At 33.3% G+C, this 11,170-nt stretch overlaps 1 pseudogene; it reads right to left on the bottom strand.

Annotated features, from left to right (window-relative positions):
* Window positions 1-1,795: 1,795 nt before the first annotated feature.
* LOC149569556 (benzyl alcohol O-benzoyltransferase-like) lies at window positions 1,796-10,820 on the bottom strand (annotated as a pseudogene).
* Between the last annotated feature and the right edge of the window lie 350 nt (window positions 10,821-11,170).

Below are 11,170 nucleotides of genomic sequence, written 5' to 3'. Positions count from 1 at the left end.
CTGAAAATAGATTTATCTAGACATAAAGAAGACAAAAATTCAAAGAATGTAAAACTACTATGCAAATAACCCACTAGATTCTACCTGGATTTGATGCTAATATGACAAATGCACGAAGCAAGCAAGTAATTCCCTTTCTTTTGAAAACCTTTTTCTTGGAAATTGCTCCTTCAAATCTTAGTTATTGAGAAATTAACTCTAAATCTCTAATAAAGAGTTTTCCCCTATTTAGGGCTTCAATTGTTTAACCATGCAAAAGCTCTTTTTTCCTTTATTACTTTATTATATTTTTATTTCATTCACAACTTTTTGCAATTTAATTTAAATAAACTTTATTAAATTAATTAATTTTATCTCTTTAATTAATTTAGGAGACATTTTAAATAAAATATTTATTAATTTAACTAATAATATTATTTAGAGTATATTAGTTAAAATAAATCTCCAAAATAAATTATTATTAAATAAAATAAATATAAATATGCCAAAATTAGAACTTTAACTATAAATTTAAATTTAATTTGTTTATTTAATTAATTTCTCAATTAATTAAATATTAAATTTGCTTTATAAAAATTCTATGAAATTATATCATTAAATACTCAATTTGATTTAATTATAACAGAAAATCATCATAGACCCATAAGACTAAATACGACAACTCAACTGAAGAGAAAGAACATAATCAAATTCTAGGGTCAAAATCATGAATTCATGTCACTTGATGAACTTAGATAGGTAAACAACTCAAACACTTGTCCTACTTTCTAGGACAATCGGCTTAGGTTAGGGTTTGGACTCAAAAATTATCTCCCCACTTTTACCATTGAGATACTGCGAGAGGGCACACTCATCCTGACAATTCAGGAAAGTCGATGCCTGGAACTTAAAATCTACATAAAATCCACACATGTACATACACATATAATCTAAACTAATCAAGCAATGATGATGAGTGGTGCATCATGCAGATCTTGACTAGCAGGTGACTATGACTCCCTCCCTCAACCACATTAGGAACATCAGTCATGAAGTAAAACAGACAAGTACACCATACACATGCAAGTATGAGGTAAGTAATCATAGAATTGCATATAAATAATCCATCTACTATCATCATGAGATAATTGAAAATCACTAAAAGAACATACATATATCATCATCGAAATAATAGATACATATAATAGTACAAGTTTTGTTTCAGTTCAACTGGTATCAAGTATTTCAAATTTGTAATGGATACATATAACAATTTAAGTCTCGTTTCAATTAACTAGTTGACAACTAGTGGTGTTCCAATATACCCAAAGCTCCCAATGTAAAAACTCGAGTTCTGATAAACCATGTTTGAACCTAAGAACTTGTGCTCCTCCATGAGATACCAAAAAGTACTTGTGAATGATTTGAAGTTCCCATTAAATTATGAGTAAATATTTTTGCTTCCCTAGATTTTACCAATTCCCTCAAAATCAAACTCTGTCAAATATCCTAACACTGTAATATTTAAAAATAAAAATAAAAAAAACCTCAACTTTTAACAAATAGAATTTTGCCATGTATTTTACCATTTCCCTCAAAACATAAATTTGTCAAATATCTTGACATTGTAATAAAACAAAAAAAATTCTAATATCTCAACTTTTAAAAATAGATTTTGGCCATGTATTTTACCATTTCCCTTAAAACCCAAATCACCACAAATATCTCAACTTTTAAAATAAAATTTCTCATGCAAGTATGAACATAATATATATTATTCAATGATGAACCATGGAGCTTGATACAAAACTTTCTATCAATTATCCATATCAATACTTAAATACATAAGTAGAGCTACTCTTATTATAAGGATTGAACCATGACATTTTGTTTGTAGATCTTCAAAGGGAGGGGCTTCTTGCCCTAGAGTATGTTTTATTTCAAGCTGAAACTTTTGCATGGCAGTGGGCAAACACATAGGTACCAATATTCCCTTAGTTCCATCACTATTTTGACAAGGAATAAAAAAAGTAATGATGCCTAGCACAACACCCACCCCACCTTTGGCAGGTCCACAATACATTGCCTTACCCCAACCAAAGTCCACATCTCCAAACCCAAGCTTGGTAAAATCAGAAGCTAGAAAACTCCCCACCATAGTAACATGTGGTCAACCCTTAGCCTCCATCAAGTCTATCATTAACTGCATGTATTCATTGCTAACAACGTTTTTTGCATTTTTAATCAACTCCACTGCATTGGACAAGGGCTTGTTTGCCAACACTCTAGTTGTGGTCTTGGCACAAGCAAAGCTGATTAAGTTGTCATAATAGCCATGTGGAATTGGCGATCCAAATCTAGAGGGAGCGTATAATGGGAATAGGAACCATATCTCCTACTCTACTGCCATGCTGAGGGCCCTAGTTCTTAGATGCCACAAGCACCCCGATAACAACTCAAAGGTTGAGGTTTTCATGGACACTTGTCTTTTCAATGATGTAATTTCTTTGGGCCCGATGTAGAAGGAAGCATGGATCATGTCATTTACAGACATAATCTACCCAGGGACTTGATCATATTCATAAAGAGGGAAGTTGATTGAGAGTATTGAATGGGGTTTTAGGATTTCCCTTTCCCATACATGAGGGACTGATAGATTGCTTGCTCTTATGGCCATTTCACCTAAAGCTATCATGAATAGGACCAGTCCTATCCCATCTGCCATGCAATGGTTCAACAACAAGGCGAATATAAAACCTTTGCATTTCAAATGTGTCACTTGCAAATTTATCACAAGTATAAAAAAATCATGAGAAAATTGAATCTCTACTTATAATCCATATCTCTTTACAACTTAACATCTTATCTACAACAAGATGCTAACACTATGAAGTCATTTCATTTCAAACATGTTATGTACAAATTCATCACAAGTAATACAAAAGGGTTAGAAAAATTGAATCTCCAATTACTATTCATATCTTTTAACAACTTAATATACAAAAACAAAACTAACTGAACTGAATTCACAGATCCACTCCCCAAGGCACCAAAACACAGCATGACAATCTGACATAAACTCAAGATTATGATGGATCATAGAGTGTGATGTGAAACATTGATTCAAAAGATTTCACATAATCGAAAGGAAAAAAACTATACATGAATAAACCCTGGATTTCCAAACTTGAATGAGAAGAAGGGGAGAGTTGATGACAGTTTGAGGGTGAAGAATGTCATGCAGCAGGTCATCAAAACAAGGAATGGGAGGTTGAATATCTCCAAACTCAGCAAGAGAAACATCTGCATCTGCTTCAACAAACAGAACCCCTTCACCTGTACTTTCCACCACCAACTTCCCACCAGGTGCCTCTCTCAGCCTCCCTGCAAAAGGGTAGTAATGCACCAGAACTTTTGCCAGAGCTTCTCTGATAACTTTAGCAGGATCTTGATGCTCCTTCAAATAATTATGCTTATAAAACTGAACAACAGGTAGATGAAATCTGAGCGTTGCTTGATCATCAATGTTAGAAAGATACAAGAATTCTCTTGGAGTAGGCAAAGAAGGAGCCACAAGAACAACTTCCTGTGTTCTCACATTGAATTTGAGATATAAAACTTCAGAAAAAGAACTTTTAGGAAAGAAAATATGATCAGGTCTTATAAAACTGCAAAAACAGATCTTATAAAACTTAAAACTACATCTTTTAACATAGAACATATGTAACTGAAGAAATAGAGCAGAACTTGTGAACTCTGTTAAAAAAGCAGAGGAGGATTGGGAAGTGTAGAGAGATTTGTCTAAGCAGGTCTATTTATAACGAAATTTGGGTTCTTTGACTCGTGATTAAAAGAATTATCAACCATCAAAGGGCAAGCGGTTTAGAAAAAAATATCAACCTTAATGAAAGATACAGTTGCTTTGACAGGATGATTTCCTGCAGTAACAAGACACTTCATATGAATATTGTGGGCTACTTCAACATGTTTGAGTTCCCAAAAACAATACAACGATCTGTTATAAAATTTCAAAGTTTTGCGTTCTACATGTTTGAAAAATATACACAACATCTTTGTGCATTCTACAAGTGGAGATCACTAATAATCAGAATGAAAAACCTTCACTCAATTGAATCAAAGAACTGCACCATCTCACAAAATAAATGTTATAATTTCAACTTGAAACTTAATCCTCCAAACAGGGTAGAGCTTAAACACCAGAACTTGCAAAGTCTGATTTCCCAATCAGTGAGAATGCACCACGGAATACAAAATCAAATAGAGACAAACAAAAAGATGGAGACATGCAAACTTTCTTCTTACTTCTATCAAGTTTGAAAATAACTTACACAAATAAAAACTACAAGCGCGGAAAATAAACAAGCTACTGATTATTCATTCTGATGATTTGGGTGTGATTTGAATGTTGATGTAAAAATCTTTCACACAATCAAATCCAAAAACTATATTATCTTTATTAAATAGATTGTAGAAATCTCCTCTCATTAATTTTTTAAAATATATTTTCAGATTTTAAAGTAATTCTAAAATATCTAGACTTTCTCAGCTTTGCACATTTATACTCTAACACTAACATCTTCTCTTTGCACCTTTCAACTCTGTAAATTCTATAAATAGGGGAGGAATAGAAAAAATAGAGAATACAAATAAACTTTGACACAAACACTCTATCTTTCATTGATTCATAAAACCATTACAAATTGTCTCTAATATGAGGTCTTTACAATCATTACTGTAGTGGCACAAGTTAGCCGATAATATATTTGAAGATACAGAGGTTGGCCACACTTAGAAACACTATAGAAGTAATGGTAAGGTCCCAAGGGCACCCGCTTGCTTAAAAATAGAGCGGGTGCTGCTGAGATTTCTTAGGAACTTTTAAACGAAAGCGGTCTCATGAATTTTTAATGTCAATCCGCTTTAAACAATTAGCTCCTACAAATTAGGAAGCTGGTGGTCCCCTGAAAACCATTTAAATTTTTTTAATTTATGATAACTGTGTAATTTTACAAAAATTACAGTGAATTTGAACCCGGCAGAAGATTTTAGAATAGCGCACGGGATGCATCAATGGTGGGCACCTGATATAAGAATAAAGGGTAGGGAGTTCAAGCTAATCTGGTGCAGGCTCTTCATTCAGTGCAGGCTTCGACGGGGCATTGACAGGGTACCGGAAATCATCTATACATTTATCAGAGTGACTTTTACTGGTAACTCCCTGAAGATTTCGGGAAAAAGTAGAGGCAAATACACCCTGAAATGAATGAAGTATGACATCCAGGGTTTGTTGTGCATACATACGAAAAAGAGCTTTAGAGCTTTACCAAATATCATTACTTTAGTCAGAATATTAGTTATATACAGCAATCCTGATCAAAGTGCATCGTTATTCCATACAACGAATGTACACCTTCAGCTTGGCGTATAATACAATCCATTCATGTTGATGCAGGTGGTCATGATGTTGAAACTTGAAAGCAGTGGCAACACTTCACCTTTCATGACTGGTTAAAGGATTCGATTTAAAAAGAATACTAGTCATATAAATTTGTTCCTTTTGATCCTTATTAAATTGTTACATGCTGCAAATGCAAGCGAGACTCATATTTGCTATATTTTTTTTGTAGCTCAGATTGGGCCAGAGAAAAGAGAATATGGAAGGTCGTCCAAATCCCATTTAGAAGCAATACAATACATTACATTAAAGTTGTAATATGACATAAAGCTACATGGTTTAGAATGGACCACCTTTATCTTATCGACAGATCCAAGAATCAATGAAACCATGGAGATTATCACTAGCTTATATATACCTCTATATATATTACGCGCAGAGTAATCATTCTCGAGGTGCCTATTTTTATTTAATCCCAAAGTTATTTTAATCGAAGTTGGGATTAATGAAAATAAAAATAGGCGCCTCGAGAACGATTACTCTTGGCGTAATATATATAGAGGTATATATAAGCTAGTGGTAGTCGCGGCGCAACCAAAAAAGTAATTTTTAATTTTTCTATTTTTGATAAGGTTAGTATTGATTTTTTTATTTCTTTTTAAATATAGTTGTATAAACTTACTATAAAATAGTAGTAGTATAAAATTATTGAATATTTAAAAAAAAATTCTTATCAGTTTAATCGAGTTTTATTTTAAGTATATTGTTAGGTAAATTGTTACATTGAAGAGTAGAGTTAGGGTTAGGGTTAGGGTTAGAAATAGGGTTAGGGTTAGGGTTAAGATTTTAAATAGAGTTAGGGTTAGGGTTAGGGTTACAATTAGAGGTAGAGTTAGATTAGGATTAGAGTTACAATTAGAGTTAGGGTTAGGGTTAGGGCTATTTTAGGATTACGACTATTCTTAGGGTTAGAGTTAGGGTTAGGTTTAGAATTAGAGTGTGTTAGTGTTAGGGTTAGGGTAAGGACAATGGTAAGAATTAGGGTTTAGGTTACTATTATTGTTAGGGTTAGGGTTAGAATTACAGTTAGGGTTGAGGTAGAGTTAGAATTAGAGTTAAAATAAGGGTTAGGTTTTTAGTGAAGATTTAAGTAAGGGTTAAGGTTTGGGTTAGAGTTTTGAATCGGGGTTGAGGTTAGAGTTAGGGTTAGGATTTTAGTGAAGATTAAAGTAAGGGTTAAGGTTAGGGTTAGAGTTTTGAGTTGGGGTTAAGGATAGAGTTAGGGTTAGGGTTTTAGTCAAGAGTAAACTAAGGGATACAGTTAGGATTAGAGTCTAATTATGGTAAAGTTAGATTTATAGTTAGAGTTAGAGTTAGGGTTAGAGTTATGGGTATGGTTGGGGTAAGGTTTAGGGTTAGTGTTAGGGTTAGAATTAGAGTTAGGGTCAGGGTTAGAGATAGGTGTATAGAAAGGCTTAGAGTTAGGGTTAGGATTTTAGTGAAGATTAAAGTAAGGGTTAAGGTTAGGGTTAGAGTTTTGAGTTGGGGTTAAGGATAGAGTTATTGTTAGGGTTTTAGTCAAGATTAAACTAAGGGATACAGTTAGGATTAGAGTCTAATTATGGTAGAGTTAGATTTATAGTTAGAGTTAGAGTTTGGGTTAGAGTTATGGGTATGGTTGGGGTAAGGTTTAGGGTTAGTGTTAGGGTTAGAATTGGAGTTAGGGTCAGGGTTGGAGATAGGTGTATAGAAAGGGTTAGAGTTAGGGTTAGCTTTAGGGTTAAAATAATTGTTAGGGTTAGAGTTAAAGTCCATTTATGGTAGAGTTAGATTTAGGCCTAAAATTAGAGGTAGGGGTAGGGTTACAGTCATGGTTAGGGTTAGGGTTGGAGTTAAAATAATTGTTAGGGTTAAAGTCCAATTATGGTAGAGTTAGATTCAAGGCTGCAATTAGATGTAGGGGTAGGGTTACAATTAGGGTTAGGATTAGGGTTAGAGATAGAGAAAGGGTTAGGCATAAGGTTATTGTTAGGGTTATGTTTATATAGAGATAGTGTTATATATAGAGGTAGCATTGGGGTCAAAGTTAGTGTAAGGGTTTGAGTTAGGGTCAAGGTTAGAGTTAGGGTTAGGATTAGGGTTAAAGTCTAGATATGCTAGTTAGATTTACAGTTAGAGGTAGGGATAGGAGTAAGGTTAAGGTTAGTGATAGGATTAGAGTTACGGTTAAGGTTAGGATTAGAGTTAGGGTTAGGGTTAGGGTTATAGATAGGGGTAGAGAAAGGGTTAGTATTAGGGTTAGGGTTATGGTCGAGGATAGGGTCACGTTAAGGGTTAGAGCATGAGTTTGACTTAGGGTTAGAGTTAGGGTTATAGTTTGAGTTAGGGTTATAGTTAGAGATAGAGTTACAGTTAGAGTTTGGGTTAGAATTACAATTAGGGTTAGGGTTAGAGTTACAAATAGTTTTAATATTACAAGTAGGGTTTGAATTAGGATTAATGTTAGAGTTAGGGTTAAGGTTAGAGTTTTAAGTCAAGTTTAAGGATAGATTTAGGGTTAGAGGTAGGGTTAATATTAAAGTAAAATTATGGTCGAGTTAGATTCATAGTTAGAGTTAGGGGTGCAATAGGGTTATGGTTATGATTATGGGTGGAGTTAGGCAAAGGGGTAGAGAAAGGGTTAGATTATGGATTATGGTTAGGGTTAGGTTTATATATTGAGTTAGCGATGTATATAGAGTTACATTAGGGTTAAGGTTAAGGTATGGGTTTGAGTTAGGGTTACAATTTCACTCAGCATAAAGTTAGGGTTAGGGTTAGGGCTATATTATAATTATGATAGAGTTATATTTAGAGTTAGAGTTAGGGGTAGGGGTAGGGTTAGGGTTAGTGTTAGTATTAGAGTTAGGGTTAGGGTTAGGGTTAGGGTTAGGGTTAGGGTTATAGATAAGGTTAAGGTTAAGGTTAGGTTTCAGTTTATGGTTAGAGTGTGAGTTAGCGTTAGAGTGAAAATTAGAGTTAGGATTAGGTTAGGCAAAAAGTAGGACAATGGTTAAAGGTACAATTAATATTAGTGTTAGAGGTAGGGGTAGGGTTAGGCTTAGAATTAAACATATGGGTAGAGAAAGGGTTAGGGTAAGGGTAAGGGTTAGGGTTAGGGTTAAAATATGAGTTAGGGTTAAATGCTAAGCTGAAATTAGGCTTATAGTTTGAGTTAGGGGTAGAAAAAGCATTAGAATTAGGGTTAGGGGAAAAGTAGGACAACGGTTAGAATTACGGTTGCTGTTATGTTTAAAGTTACATTTAGGAGAGTAGCTTGTTCTCCTTACACATGCCTCTTACCATAATAGAGCAATATAAGGATTACAATGTTCCTTATGTAGTTTTATAACTTTAATAGTTGCATTTATAAATAGACAATTGATTAATGTTAATTATGTTTAGCATGAATAGTGTACAATGAAGGACTACTAAATGTTATTGAGGTAATGATTGCACTTTAAATGAGTATAAAATGAATATTCTACCTTAGAGTGGATTAATAGTTAGAAATAAAACATCAATTTTATACATAATTTAATGATCAACATATAAATGATATATCTCATGTTAAAGCTTTAATAATACAAACACAAAGATCAAGGAAAAAGATTTGAAATATTTGCAATTATAGTTGAGAAGAATTTGAGCTAAGAAGTTAAATTGTTTACTTATTTTTTCGATACATAGATGAAAGCAGAACATCTCCTAGTACAATTCTCTAGATAAAGTAATAAGTGAAATACTAAAAATTGTGAAATCATCATATGGACCATGTATATAGTTCTCCATAATGATGTAAGTACATCACATATTCTTTAGAGATTAAAATTGTATTACGGCCTTTGTTCGTAATATGATCATCATAGACCTCTTTCATCATGGATGGAAATGCATCTACTTTTGTAGATGTGTTGCGTACATATTTTGCAACATCTTCCATCTCCATTATCTCTATCTCTTGTACATGATCAATAGATAAAGTTGCATTATCAAGAGCTTTTACCATAGTTGTACAACACTGTTTAATTATTCATGCACACTTCTGAAACTCTATCTCATAAAAATGATTTGAGTCTACTGAAGAAGTTGGGCTCATGTCAACAATGCTTGACTGTCTATCAGAGGCTTCCATGCCTTAAAAAAAACATGGAAAACAATTTAGAAAGCATTATCACCAATTTAAAAAAATAGAACAAATGTATACTTAATGAGAGGGATAAATATTTTATATCAATAATGGTCTTGAAAAAATAGAACAGGTCACTTAGTACAATCAATTGTGGAGAAAATGAATATAAAACCAAATTGTATTAAAATTTGTAATGAAACTTTGGGTATTGAAACATGGTGATATTATGACCATTCATGGATAGTGAAGAATAGACAAACATAGATTTCAAATATTGAGTAGCAATGTATTGGTTGAAAGTAATGAAGCAAAAACATTATGATTTATTTGAATTGAAGAATGCCTTTATAATTTGAAATAATATTATAAACTTAATTTGTGGACCCAATTGATGATCATAGTTAAATTTAGAAATTAGAGAATTAGTATAATAAAATTTTAGCGTAATGGTACTTGCAAGCATTAAAATGTGCAAATAAAAAGGTTATCATGTGAGATTGAGCATATCAAATTATACTTTTCATTAACTGTGGAATATGAACTATCAATGTGCATAATAAGAATAACAACATAATAGTTGATGATGATGATCACATAATGTAGTAGAACAAATAAATCTTTATTATTAAATAATATGTTTCAAAACATCAATGATTTTCAAGACTTCTCAGTCTACATTCTTCTACTTTTCTCTTTGAAAGTTGTTTTCCACTTTTCATTTTCTCATAATAGTGTCCATATTTGGTGCCCCTTTGAGCCATAAGAAGCCGTGAACATGAGGTGAACCACGATGTTGCCATCATATCTACACTAGAAGTCCTTTACTTTCATACCTTTTTCAAGTATTTCCTTCCTGAACATTGTATTCCTTAAGTGCATGTAATAAGTGACAATATGCGGATAGTCGATGATATTCTACCTTATCCATCTTTGAGCCTCTTGTGGATTAGTAGGTGTTGTACCAGGCATTAGTGCATGTAAATCAGGCCATTGCATATCCACTGCACTTAATGTGAAAAAAATTGTAGGTGTGCCAAGCTGGTCAAGCAAGTCAGTTAATTCTGCTTTACATTTTGCCCAATATGATCTTGTTCCTCTTAGACTTGTTCCAAATCGCATCAGCCTATCTGTGAGATTATTCCAAGGCATATTTTCCATATGTTCACGTAATTCATGAATAGTTATTGGTATTTCCTGAAAGCTCCTTTTTGCAAAAACAGATGCTAAACTTTGTGCGCGATGTCTCATTACCATGTTCTGCACAAAATACCTAAACCTTGGATGTTTTCCAAAGCGATGATCCCTATATTTGATCAAATGCTTTACAAATTCATGCAAGTATACCTACTTCATTCTAGGCTCTAACCAATCACAACTTCCATCTGGAAACAATGTTGGGAAAGTCATATCCAACAACCCAGATGTGACATACTCATTGATAGGTGATGCATCTATAGATGGCCACTCAATTAAAGCAGATGGAATTGCATCAGGATTATTAACCCAAGCATGAATTAATTCCATTTCCCTTTGAGCATTAGGTGGCCTTGAAGCCATAGAGTTTGTGTGCTCAATTATATTACCTTCATTTTTCTCCATGAAAG

Source organism: Cupressus sempervirens, chromosome 3 (assembly GCF_028749045.1).
Source record: "Cupressus sempervirens isolate cs-2001-9-10 chromosome 3, ASM2874904v1, whole genome shotgun sequence".
NCBI classification, from domain to species: Eukaryota; Viridiplantae; Streptophyta; class Pinopsida; order Cupressales; family Cupressaceae; genus Cupressus; species Cupressus sempervirens.
The sequence above is the reverse complement of the archived record's forward strand: the minus strand, read 5'-3'. Positions and strand labels throughout refer to the sequence as shown.